This window comes from Fukomys damarensis, unplaced genomic scaffold (assembly GCF_012274545.1).
Source record: "Fukomys damarensis isolate Sample0158 unplaced genomic scaffold, DMR_v1.0_HiC HiC_scaffold_34, whole genome shotgun sequence".
Taxonomy (NCBI): domain Eukaryota; kingdom Metazoa; phylum Chordata; class Mammalia; order Rodentia; family Bathyergidae; genus Fukomys; species Fukomys damarensis.
Window position 1 is genome coordinate 2,434,242 of NW_022900946.1, and position 11,608 is coordinate 2,445,849.

The 11,608-nt window shown below is 44.6% G+C and overlaps 1 protein-coding gene across 1 annotated transcript in view; it reads left to right on the forward strand.

Annotated features, from left to right (window-relative positions):
* Positions 1 to 11,608, forward strand: part of Nsmce1 (NSE1 homolog, SMC5-SMC6 complex component) — a 69,043-nt gene that overhangs the window by 425 nt on the left and 57,010 nt on the right. The gene's annotated exons all lie outside the window — the stretch shown is intronic.

Here is an 11,608-nt window from a genome sequence, read left to right on the forward strand (position 1 = left end):
CGGCCTGAGATGCGCGCTGGGCTGTGGCCGTGGCCCCCAAGCCCCGCCAGGCCAGCTGCAGTGAAGCCGGTACCCGGACTCGGCCCTGGGAGCCAGGCCCTGCTTCCCGGAGGAAGGGGCCTCTGGCGGTGACTGAGATCCAGGGGAAAGAGCCAGAGACAGACGCAGCCGCTGTCCCCGGGCCTGGGGCCCCGTAGGAGCAGTGGCCGGCGGAGGGGCTGAGCCCTGAGCCCAGAGGACTGGGCAGGGGTTAGGCCTTCCTGAAAACGGGGCTCCGAGAGGAGGAGCAGGGACTATCCGGCAGGTGGGAGCCCCCTCCAGCGATGCACCCCTCCCACCGCACACCCGCACGTGTGACACACCTACACACTCCCGCCTGGGGGCTGTGAGCCCGCTGCTCCCCAGAGAGGCAGGTGGATCCTTTGCCCTGAGTCTGAGCGTGCGCCCTCTGGAGTCGCCTTGGGAACGCGAGTTTGGGTTGGGGTCCCCTCTGGGTTCCTGGCCTTTTTCTAGGTCTTTCAGTCATCCTTGTTCGCCACCAGATTCCCCAGTCTGTGGGCCAGCTCTGTCCCCTCCTGGCTGCGTGACTCACCTTTCCGGCACCTCAGCACGCTCTCTGTGAAGCGGGCATACTCATAACCGTCAGATGGTGCTATGCTGGGGAAATGGCAAGGCGCACAGAAAAGTGCTTCCTGGGTGTGGATGCCACATACCTGTAATCCCAGAACTCTGGGAGGCTGAGGCAGGAGGATCACCAAGTTCAAGCCCATCCCAGGCAACCTAGCAATTCAGCAATACTCTGTCTCAAAATTAAAAATGAATAAAGGGCTGGAGATGTAGCTCAGTACAAAGGCCTGGGTTCAATCCCAGTACGGGGGCGGGGTACTTAGAACAAGGTCTGGGATGTATTAGGCACAGAGTAAGTGCTCATTAGAATAAAGATGAGAAAGAAACACAGTCAGAGCCATTTCTTTGTGCTTGTTTGCTTATTGTGAAATGAGGATGGAGAGACGCTGATGATAAGAAAGAATGGCGTAGATGTGGTCACAAGTGAAGAAAGAGGTTTGGGAAATCTGTGGAGGGGAGGAATTACGGGAATTCTGTGTGCTCTCCTTGCAACTTTTCAGTCAGAGGTTATGGCAAAATAGAAAGCTAATAGAAGCAGCTTTTTCCCTAGCCCCAGGGAGGTGATGAACGGGAGACTTGTCTTCGTGCATCCACTTCCGCTGTTTGGCACCGAAGGTTATCAGTGGCTGCTTGGGTCGGAGTGGACCTGGAGGCCCCCAAAGAATGAAAACTCTGTCTCGCAGTCCAGGGGCTTCCCACGTCTGGCCTGTTCCTCAGCTCAGCTCTGTGATGGGTAGCCGAGCGCACAGTTGTTCTCAAGCCCGTCTTTTGGTTTTTAGAAGTTAAGTTTGGGAATTTGTTGACTTGGAGAACACAGAGTACAGAGCTCCCATGGGTCCCCGTAGCTGGTACACAGTTTCCCTGTTGTCACCACCTTGTATTACTGTGACACATTTGTTAAAAACCATGACCCAACTGGCTGTAGTGGCCCACGCCTGTAATCTCAGCATTCAGGAGGCTGAGGCAGTAGGATCACCTTGAGTTTGAGGCCAGCCTAGGCATCATAGTGAGTTCAAGGCCAGCCTGAAGTACATAGTGAGACGCTGTCTCAAACAAACAAACTGATGACCCAGTGTAGTAGTGCCTTGGTTCACGAACTTAATTCTTTCCACAAATACTGCAACGAGAACTGAGTTTTTGGCAGTACCGGAGATTGAATTCAGAGCCTTCACATGGAGCTACATCTGCAGCCCTTTCTTATTTCTTTTATTTTTTAAAATTTTGAGACAGTGTCTCACTAAGTTTCCCAGGCTGGGCTTGAATTTGCCATCCTCCTGTCTCAGCCTCCCAGAGCGCTGCGATTACAAGCATGCACCACCATACCCAGATGACATATTGTTTTTAAAGTCTAACGTTCACATGAATCACTCTGTCGTGTATGGTTGTATGGGGCTCCACTAATGCATTATGTCAAGTACCTTCATACTGCAACATAAGAAACAGTTTTACCTCCTTAAAAATCCCTGTGCTCTACTTACACTGAACCCTGGGGACCAGGAATCTTTTTCCTATCTCCATGGTTTTGCCTTTTTTCAGAAGGTTGTTTGGTTGGGGTCAGAGTGTATCACTCAGCAGGATGCTTTTTAGGTTCTATGTCTTTTTGCAATCTGAGCCTGGTTTCTTTTGTGGTTGAGTAGGATGTCATTACGAACATTCCACAGTTTGTTTATTTTCTTTTTCTGCAACATGGTCTGGCGTGTGGTTCAGGCTGGTCTTGAGCTCATTATGTAACCCAGGCTGACCTTGAACCCGCAGTAATCCCCTGCCTCCGCCGCTGCCGGACTGCTGGGAATACAGGCGTGGGCCGCCACGCAGCCGCGCTGTACTGCCATTCATCCGCCGACTGAACCATGCCTCGGTTCCTTCCAGTTTAGGACAGGTTTGAGTGAAGTTGTGTGGACACTCTTGTACAGGACTTTGTGCCGACTGAGGCTTCCCACACAACGGAGTGAATACCAGGGAGCCCAGGAGCTGGGCCACGGGTCAGAGCAGGCTCAGTTGCGCTGGAAACGCCCACCCGTCTTCGGGCTCCGCAGCACCTTTTCACGCCATCGGCAGTGAAACCCAGTCCCTGTTGCTCCTGTTCTCGCCCGCGTTTGGGGGCGTGGGGTGCTTTGGGTTCTGGCTGCCCCAGAAGTGCGCAGTGGTGCCGCTCCCCATGACAGAGGCTGCTGAACTTCTACGTGTCGCTGCTGTCTGCTTGTCTCATTTATTGCCTGTTAATATTTTGTGCCTGTTTATTTTCTTGCTGTTGAGTTTTCAAAATTCCTGCTGTATTTTTAATATAAGCCCATTAACTGTTTCCCAAAGGTTATCTCAAGTGTACGGCTTCTCCTTTCATTCTCTTTTGCAAAGCAGAAGTTATAAATTTTGATAAAGCCCAAATCATCTGTTATTTTCATCAGTCATGTTTTTGTTTTTGTTTTTTTTGGTACCTGGGATTGAACTTGGGTCCTTGCGCTTGCAAGGCAGGCCACCGAACCGCTGAGCTAAATCCCCGGCCCTCATCAGTCATGTTTTTGTTTTTGTTTTTTTTGGTACCTGGGATTGAACTTGGGTCCTTGCGCTTGCAAGGCAGGCCACCGAACCGCTGAGCTAAATCCCCGGCCCTCATCAGTCATGTTTTTGATGTTATGTTTACTTCTTGCCAGACCCAAGGAAACGTAGATTCAAGATTTTACCCCAAGGAGCGGAGAATGTAGCTCAGTGTGACGCGCCTGCCTCATAAGTACAAGGTCCTGAGCTCACTGTATCTATGCAGGTGCAACTGTGGGGCACCGTGCTGGGTTCCATTGTCACCAGAGACTCATCGTCACTCTTAGGGGTGGGTGATGTCCTTATTGCTCCCTGGTGTTGTGCCTGTTGTTTCAGGTGTTCCACCTGAACTTTAGAATCAGTTTGTTCACATTCACCCAAGTAACTTGCTGGGACTTGGACCGACAGAGCTGAATATACAGTGGTTCCTCGGTCCACAAGCTGAATTCTTTCCGTGATTCTGGTCGCTAACTGAGCTGAACAAGACCTGAGTCGAATTTCTCCACTAGGTTGACGTTGAACCTAACGTCCATTGGTTTGGATTCCATTTGGGTTCAGCTTTGGACTTGAGTTTGATTGCATCGGTGGAGTGGGGAAGAGCTGACACCCTAACCGTGCTGAGTCTTTCTATTCATGAACATGGATTGTCTCTCCATTTATTTACACCTTTGGTTTCTTTCACTAAGTTCTATAGTTTCCCTCATATAGACCTTGTAAATATCTGTTATATTTATACTTATGTGCTTCTTTTTCTCTGCCTTCTTTGGCTGCTAATATAATGACATTGTGATTTTAATGTCCAATTTAAATTTTTCATTGCTGATACACAGCAAGTCATTACCTTTTGTTTTCTTTTTTTGGTTTTTTTGAGGCAGGGTCTCACTATGAGTTGAGATTGCCCCAGAACGCACTATCTCGAACTCACAGCGATCCTCCTGCCTCAGCCTCCTGAGTGCTGGGATTTCAGGCTTGTGCCACCACACCTGGCCTACCTTTTTTTTATATAAATGTAGTACCCCTGGACCTGTGCTATGAACACATCAGTTTCAAGAGATTTCTTGTTGATTCTTTGGGTTTTTGTCCACAAACAATAACGTTACCTACATACAAGATAGTTTTGCTTCTTCCTCCTCAATCCTCCTGACTTGTCTGGATGCATCAGTAGGACTTTCAGTACGGCGCTGAACTGGAAAGATGCATTGCCCCATTCGGAAACTGGTTTGTCACCACTGAGTAATATGTTAAGTGTTGGGTTTTTGTAGACGTTCCATGCCAAGTTGAAGAAATTCCCCTCCGCTCCCAGTTTCTTTTTCTGCCACTGTTGTCCCCAACCGAATTGAACTCGGGTCCTTGCGCTTGCACAGCAGGCCAGCGAACCGCTGAGCTAAATCCCCGGCCTTTAATTGACTTTTGAATGTTGAATCAGCCTTATATAACTGAACGAATTCTTCTTGGCTATAGTATGGAATTCCTTCTATACATTATAAGGATTGAATTTATTAGCATTTTGTGGGAGACTCTTGCTTCTGTGTTCACAAGAGATATTAATCTGTAGTTTTCCTTCCTTTTATTGTTTTTATTTGGCTTTCATATTAGGGTAATGCTGGCTTCGTAGAATTAGGTAGTATTCCTTTTGCTTCTGTTTTTTAGAAGAGGTTGTAGAAAGTTGGTATCATTTCTTCCTTAAATGTTTGGTAGAATTTATGATTGAGACCATTAGAATCTGTTGCTTTCTTTTCTGACAGGTTATTAATTATTGATTCAAATTCTTTAATAGATACAAACAAGCTAAGATGATCATATCTTTGGCTAAAAGGAGTGCGGTATCTATACACAATGGAGCCTTATTCAGTAGTAAAGAAGATGGAGTTGCTTCATCTGTAGGCAAATGGGTGGAACTGGGGTTCATCATGTTAAGGGAAGCAAGCTGCACTTAGGAAGACAGATGTCGCACATTTCCCCTAACATTGGGATCTAGAAAAGATGATGGGAAGTGCAAGGGTGACTGTCACTAGACAGATGGAAGGAAATTAGGCGGGGAGTGACGGAGGGTAACGGGCGGTGGGAAAATGAGTTGTTAGTTATACGGTTGAGAGGTCATGGTGTCGATGTGAATTCATGGGGGGAACAGGTGTTCGCCGTGGTCTGTGAAGTGAAGTAGCAGGTCACAAAACGGCACGTATGGCATTGCCAATTCTTTATTTTAAAGCATGTATTGGGCCGGGGATTTAGCTCAGCGGTTCGGTGGCCTGCCTTGCAAGCGCAAGGACCGGAGTCCAATCCCCGGTACAAAAATAAATAAATAAATAAGTGAATGAATGAATGAATAAAAATAAAACATACATTAACGTATAGAGATACAAAGAAACTGTCTAGAACGGTGCCTGCTTCATTGCTTTAATCTGTCTCTGGGAGTGAGATGGTGAGCACGTTTCCAGTGGCTTTTTAACATCGGTGCTGTTATTATAAAGTGTTTCTAAGCAGAAGGAAGCATTGCTATAAGTATGCAAGGTGATATTATATTAATTAGCTGGATTGTAGTACTCGTCGTACAACATAAGCATCTCCAAACACGATGTTGTACACCTTAAATATGTATGATTTTGAGTTATTCTCAACGGAGTGAGTTAAAATTTAAAAAGAGATCACCATTTTGAGTGCTAGTGGGTCTTGTCTTAAAAAATTAATCTACTATATCTGTTATCAAATGTGTGGTCATAGGATTGTTCATAATATTCCTTTATTATCTTCTTTATGTCCATAGGATCGATAGTAATGACTCCATTTTTATTTCTGATATGGCTAATTTATGGCTTCTCTTTATTTTATTGGCTCAGATAGAGATTTATCAATTTCGTTGATCTTTTCAAAGAAACACTTTTCGATTTCCTTGATTTTCCTTAATTGACATTCTGTTTCTAGTTTCTTTGATTTCTGCTGTGATTTTTTTTTTTTTTTTTTTTTTCAGGAAGAATTCTGAAGGCTGAACCCAGGGCCTTGCATGTGCCAGGGAGGGGTCTCCCCTGGGTTACACACTCGGCTTCTACTTTTTTCTTATTTATTTTCTTTTGCTTCTTTTAGGTTTGCATTCTTTTTTTTCTTAGTCTCCTGGATGAAAACTTAGATCATTGCTCTTAGAACTTTCTTCCTTTCTGCATTCCATGCTGTACGTTTTCTCTAAGCTACAGCTTACACATTTTGGCAAGTTATGTTTTCATTATCATTTACTTAAAATATTTTTAAAATTTATCTTGTGATTTTTTTTGATTTATGTTACATGGGAATGTTTTTTTTTTTTTTTGGTACCGGGGATTGAACTCGGGTCCTTGCACTTGCAAGGCAGGCCACCAAACCGCTGAGCTAAATCCCTGGCCTTGGGAATGTATTTTTAATCTCCAAATATTTTGGAATTTCCCAGCTATCTTTTTGTAATTGATTTCTGGCTTCATACCTGAGCATAGCCTTCTCTGATCTTTTACATGTGTTAACGTTTGCACGGCCCAGAACGCGTTCTGTCTTGGCGAATGTTCCGTGTAAAATTGAGAAGCTTCGTGTACCTCCGCTGCTAGATGAAGCATCCTGCAGGTGCCAGTCAGATCCAGTTGATGGTGCTTCTTAGGCAACTGTGTCCTTGCTGATTTTCTGTCTGCTAGGTCTGTCCGTTACTGAAGGAGAAGTGTCAGTGTCCAACTCCCAAATTATTGTTAACCCATTATATTATTACCCAAATAATCATGGATTTGTCTATTTTTTTGAAGTCCTCTCATTTTCCATCATGAAATACAAAAATACAAAATATGACTCTGTTTTTAGGGGTGTGTGTTTGTGTGTGTGTGTGTGTGAGTAGAAGATTTGGAGAATTGACCCTTCTGTGATTTAATGCCTTTTATCCCTGTTAACATTCCTCATTCTGAAGTCTGTTTTTCTGTAATAATAAAGGCATTGCAGCTGACATTTGGTTAGTGCTGCTATATCTTTGTCCATCCCATTACTTTTGACCTAAACGTGTCTTCATATTTAGAGTTAGTTTCTTGTAGAAAACATACAGTTGGGTCTTTTCTCTCCTGTAAGTGTTTGTCTTCTAGCTGGTATGTTTGGACCACTGGCATTGAAGTGGTGATTGATATTAATGTCTCCCACATCGGTAACTGTTTTCTGTTCATTGCCTTTGTTTTTTTCTAAAAAAACCTTTTCTGCTTTCTCCACTTTTAATTGAACATTTTGTATGATTCAGGGTTCTCTTTTCTCTGGTATATCAGTTATACTTTAAATTTTTTGTTTGCCCCAGATCACTCTCAAGAAGCCACCTCAGAAAGACAAGAAGTCTGAGAGGTCCCTTAGACCCTTATTTGTCTGGTAGAGGATGGATTTTTATTTTGTTTTACTTGCCGTGCTGTGGATTTAATCCAGGATCTCACATGTACAGCAAGCAGTCCATAGCTTTACTACACCTCCAACTCTGAAGGTGTAATTGGTTGTGGAAATTTTGGAAATCTTCCTTAGTGAATATTTTGAGTTTTCTTGCTTAGTTTTTTTTTTTTTTTCATTTTAAAATAAGAACAGTTTCTATGGGAGAAGGTTTAATTCAGTGGAAAAGCTGGCAATCTTGAGAATGTTTTTCATGTTGAATGTTTCCAGAGTAGAATTGTTTCTGAGCTACAGTTCCTTATTTGAAATATATTGCCGAGAAATACTGGAAAAAGAAAGAAAAGTCTTTGTGATTGGCCTGATGGGGTTGCCTCTGACAAGGACCTCTGAACTTTGGTAGCTGGGGATCTGAGGATGAGACAAAGTCTCCACTTACAAGGCTTTGCTTTCTAATAAAACGAGTGGATATGCCTGAGAAAGAAACATCTAGAACCAGACTTGTTGTTTATCTGTGAATAAAACTCATTTGCGGAAACATGTAATGGTAGCTGTAGAGTCTACAATAAGCATTTCCAACCTCATCTGAAGCCACTTGCAACAGTATTATGCTGTCACAGGAGGGCAGATACCTCCTCTGCACAGGTGTCCCCAGCTCCCCTCACCCCTTGGCTGGTTCCTCCTGGCTCCATCCATTTCCTTTGTCCATATGTTATAACCACTCATGGCATTGTTGCTACTGTTACTTTGAAAATTAAGAATTTTTCTAAAATCTTTATTTAACAGTTCATTCATTTTCTCTGACATCTTTAGGTAGATTAAAGTTTCTGACCTATGTTATTTTCCTTTTCTCTGAAGAATGACTTTTCACATCACTTGGAAAGCAGGTCTCTTGGTAACAAATTCCTTAGGTTTTTGCTTGTCTGAGAAAGTGTTTCTTCTTTATCTTGGGAGGATAATTTTGCTGGCTATAAAAATTTAGGTTAGATATCAGGATGTAGTTCAGAGGTAGACTGTTTGCCTAGCATGTGCAAGGTCCTGGGTTTGATCCTCTGTGTGTGGGGGTCTCTAGGTTAGGTTAATGGGATTTCTTTTAACACTTTAAATATTTTGCACAGTTTATGACAAGAATTTTTTGGTTCCTTTCAAGGTTTTATTGTTTTAGTTCCAATATGGTGTGATTACGTATAGTCTTTGGTATTTTCTCTCCTTGGTGTTCTGTGAGCTTCCTGGATCTGCTGATGGATGTTAATTAATCTGGGAAATGCTCAGCCATTATTAATTCAATTATTCCTTCTGTTCCTTTCCCATGCTTTCCTTCTGTTATTCCCATTATGCATATGTATCACATCCTGTGGAGGTAATACATGTACTTGTCTTATAGTTCTTGGAATTTTGTTCCATTTTCTTGCATTCTTTCTCCCTTGCACTCCCACTGAGGAAGTATCTAATGGCACATCTTCAAGCTTACTTGAACCGTCCGTAAAAAACATTCTTTGTTCCTCCTTTGTGTATTTTTTTTTTTTTTACAAATTCCGGCATTTTCTTTGACTTTTGGAGTTTCCATTTCTTTGCTTTCATGTTGCCTACTTGCATTTGATCTCCTAGCGCCACATTACATGTAGTTATTTTAAATCCCTTATCTGATAATTCCAAAATCGGTGCCATAGCTCAGTCTGGCTCTGGTTGCTTTTTCCTCTGCACATTGTCTTTTTCTTGTCTTTAGGGTGCTTTGTAATTCTTTTGTTGAAAGCCAGATACAATGTATTAACAGTGTCCCTAACAGGAGTCCCCCAAAGAGGAGATGGGGCCTCACCTTGCCCCCCACACCACGGAATAAGTTCTTGCCTTGCCATAAAAAAGCATTTCAGGACGTGGCATCGAGAGGCAGTGAGAGACATTGGAAGGGAGTGTGGGTGCTCAAGGGGCAGAGAGAGTTAGGACCTAACGCTGGGATGTGTATGTGCTTGGGGATGGCCTAGGACAGGGATGGCGAACCTTTTAGAGCTTTCAGTGATACAAACATAGGTTCGCCACCACTGGTGTAGAATGTGCTTTCCTCTGTCTGTCCCACGAGTGGACCACCCAGGTGCAGGTGTTTGAAACTTAGAGACACGGTACCTGATCAGCAGTGCTATTTCCTTGAGATGGACATCTGTGCAGTTTATGAGTCTACAGTATGGGAAGACAAGCATGGGCCCAATTTACAGAATTATATTTTTTAAAAATTTTATGTATTTATTCTTGGTATTGGGGATCAAACTCAGGTCCCTGCGCTTGCGAGGCAGGTGGCCGAACCACTGAGATAAATCCCCAGCCCAGAATTATCTTTTTGGACACAGGAATTTAGCAGTGAAAAGTCTGAAGAGGAAAACAGGCTGAGGGTTGAAAAAAGTTTTATAAACTTGGGTGACACTGAGTGTGTCCTAAAGAAATAGTTTTCTTAAAAGTACAATGTTAAAATTACAATTTTTAAATTTTCCTTTTACCTATATTTATTTCTTCTCTCCTACCTCAGTGAAAACTGAGATAATTAGGTGTTTGTTTGTTTGTTTGTTTGTTTGTTTGTTTTGAGACAGGGTCTCGCTATGTAGTGCAGGCTGGCCTTCAACTCACTTTGTAGCCCTGGCTGGCCTTGAATTTGCTGTGATACTCCTTCCTCAGCCTCCCGAGTGCTGCTATTACAGGTGTGCACCACCATGCCTGGCCTTGGTTGAGATTTAGTGTTAATCAGGCCAGAAGCTATGCTATGATGAATGGCTTTGTTTGTTTTTGTTTAGGTCGTAGGGATTGAAAATGTACAGAGCTGAATTTTCAGTTTTTGTTTTGAGACAGGGTCTTTGGAAGTATATTTGTTCAGGCTGGGTTTGGATTTGAAATCCTCTTTTCCTCAGCATGCCAGAGTCCCCAGTTACTGGTGAGGATGGTGCCACCACGCCCAGTGACCCTTTCAGGACTTTACTTGTTCTCTCTTTGGGTTTCCCTAAGTACAGTAATATGATTCAACCTCCTGCCTTCCTTCAAAAGCGTTTCTTAGACTTTTTTCCTTGTCTCATTTGAGACAGGAAGTCGGCTTGGGGTGGAGTGGGGTGGGGTGGGGGGGTGGCGTTGACTTTCTTTCCCTCTCCCCGCCCAGATGAGGCTCTGATATAGTGTTTCCTCTTAGAGGCAAAGACTTCCTTGTGGAAAACACTTTGGGAATATCTCAAAATGTCTATTTGTCCCCTGAGCATATTTCAAAATGGTTACTTCCCCCTGTCCTTCCTGAGACAGAGGAGCCTTCTTTGATCTGAACCGAGAATAAGGTGACCAAGGAACAGGCCCGAATGTGGGGCTCCGGTCCTCGCCCTTGGGCTCAGCCACTCAGCGGTGGTCCGAGGGGCCCTTTGCACCCCTCCAGGATCCTTTGCCGACTAGGGCGTCCTCAGCTCTGATTCTCTGTATTCGCCTGCTTGTCTAGACCTGGGGTGGCAGCTTGCCGAGTCCTCCATGCTCTGGTGGACCAAGAAAAGTGCTTAATGTTCCATTTATTTGCTGTTCTCTTGTGAGTGTGAGAGCAGTGGTTTCCAAACTCTTTACGTGTCACAGCTGGACCCGGAAACCCTCTCTTCCAGTTTTAAACTGAGTCACCTTCGCTTGTTTGGCCTCCAACTGGAGCAGGCTGAGATTAGAGTTCTAATGCAAGTCATTTATTTGGTTGGGGACCCCAGGAAACCACCCCAGGCGGAAGTCAGGCTGCAAAGGGGAAGAGTGGATAGAGACGGGGGTGTGCAGCAGGTCCCTGTGGTCGCCGGGGGCGAACTGTCAGCCGCACGTCAAAGTTCTCCCCTGGGGCCTTCGGGAGAGGTCTTCCTACACCGGCTCCTCCAGGTCTCTGGTTCTGGGATCAGGGATGCTGGGACCGGGTGTGCAGGATCCAGCAGCCGGGAGAAAGGTTCTCAAAGAGCTGCCCACGCTGGAAGCTGGAAGTCAGGCTCGAGCTCGGAACTGGCAAAGCGGATGTGGTGTGGGGGAGGGAGCTCTTGGGCCGAGGGAGGAATGGCTTTTCCAGCTCCTAAACTGCTCTGGAGAGAGGCCGGAG